The following is a 2261-nucleotide window of genomic DNA, read 5'->3' as shown; positions in this document are numbered from 1 at the left end:
AATTTTAGGGGAGATTATGCCTTTTTTTTTTTTTTTTTGTGGTTATTTGACCATATTTATTTTTTTTGTAGGGAATCATCGAGACTTTGACGGCTAAAGTTGAGGATTAGGAAGCTATCAAAACATATCCTCCGCCACTACCACCACAATACGCTTGTATTAGGATTTTATTATTGTACTTTGTTAATTTATGTGTACATTTTGAATATTATATATATATATTTATTGGATAATTTAATCACTATTTTTCATATGTAATTTTATTTTGAATATGTCAATTTAAATTAAAGTAATTAAAAAAATCATACAATTAAATTAAATTTAAAAAGTAAAAATTAATATCAATTTAAATTAAAGTAATTTTAAAAAGAAATCATACAATTAAATTAAATTTAAAAAGTAAAAATTTGAAAAAATTCATATAAATAAATTCATATTAAAGAAATAATAAAACAAAAAGTCAAAAATCTTGCGCGACAAAATATTTCGTAGCGCAAACTATTAAACTCAAAAAATTTGGGCAGGTTCCAAAAATTGGACGCGGGAATTTTTTATTTTTTTAAAATTTTTTTTAGACTTTGCGCGACCAATATATTTCGTAGCTCCAACATTTGCGCGACCAATCCAAGTCGCTTTGCGCTACTAATATGTTTTCGTCGCGCAAAGTCACTTTGTGTGACCAATGAAATGTCTTCGTCGCGCAAAGTCTTTCTTCACGATCTTTGCGCGACGAAGTTTCTGTCGCGCTGAAATTTGTGCGACTACAATGTATTTTGCGCGACGAAATTCTCTTCGTCGCGCAAAGTGTAAAATGTAGTAGTGAGATATATTGCCCCAGATCAGAAAGAAAAAAGAAAAAAGAATTTTGCTTTCATGTGGATTAAGATTAAGCAAAGGAAAACATATCATCCCATGTTGCAATGGCAGTGCGGCAGGAGAGCGGTGACTGGGTTAGGTTTTCCTGGGTTTCAATTTGAAAGGGTTGGATTTGGTGTGGGTATATCATATATGGGCAATTTTTAACACTGAAAACAGCCCAAAACAAACTATTAGCACAAATGCTGGCTTATATGAACCGCAACGCTGTTCGCAAATCTTATTTTGGTACGTGCACAACCATTGAAGAGACTTATTTGGGATAGTTTGATATTTACTCCAAAGTCAGGAGGAGCTATACTATCCCAAGCCGCCAAACTGGATATCCAAGTCACTAGTAAAAAAAACCTCTTGCGCGACCAAATTTTGCGCGATGAAAAACTATTCGTCGCTCAAAGTCACTTTCCGCGACGAAACTTGAAACTTCGTCGCTCAAAGTCTTGCGCGACCAAATTTTGCGCGACGAAAAATAATTCGTCGCCCAAAGTCACTTCGCGCGACAAACTTTTGCGCGACAACAATACATCGTCGCGCAAAGTCTTGCGCGACCAAATTTTGCGCGACGAAAAATAATTCGTCGCTCAAAGTGACTTTGCGCGACGAAAAGTAAACTTCGTCACGCAAAGTCCTTATAAAAATAAATAAAATAAAAAAATTATTTTTAAAATCTTTGCATGACGTAATCCAAACATTTTGTCACCTAAACCAATTTATTTTTGTTTTTTATTTTGTATGCATAACATTTAAGAAATTAAACGGTATATATATTTATTAAGTAACTTTAAATTTATTATTTTAGATCGGATCGGATTTTTATTAGAAAAATTTATTCTTGTTGTTCGGATTGGGTTTTTGTTAGAAAATATATATTTTAAATTGACGATCGAATTATTTCATTGTATTCATATCGGGTCAAGGAGTGTAGCAGTAAAAAATCATCAAAATCGGAGTTAAAATAACCGTTAAATCTTGATTTTTCATTATAACCGTCGAAAAGTTTTGTCCCCTGACTTGATCTCTGAATGTTTATTTTTTCCGATTTTTGGCGTATATGATCTCGAAGTATCAACAAACAAGTTTGACGGTTGGATCGTTGAAACTAATTTTTTTGAATGCATATGCCATCAAAACAATATATTCACTAACAATTCAGAGTTTATTTATACTTTCATTAAATATAACATAAGATTTTGTGGTATCCACTAGTGTAAATATTTTAAATTGAAGATCAAATTCAGTCATTGTATTCATATAGGGTCAAGAAGTGTAGCTGTAAAAAATCATCAAAATCGGAGTTAAAATAACCATTAAATCATGATTTTTCATTTATAACCGTCGAAGAGTTTTGTCCCGTTACTTGATCAATGAATGTTTATTTTTTCCGA

Source organism: Prunus dulcis, chromosome 2 (genome assembly GCF_902201215.1).
Source record: "Prunus dulcis chromosome 2, ALMONDv2, whole genome shotgun sequence".
In the NCBI taxonomy this organism is placed as follows: Eukaryota; Viridiplantae; Streptophyta; class Magnoliopsida; order Rosales; family Rosaceae; genus Prunus; species Prunus dulcis.
Note: the sequence above shows the minus strand (reverse complement) of the source record.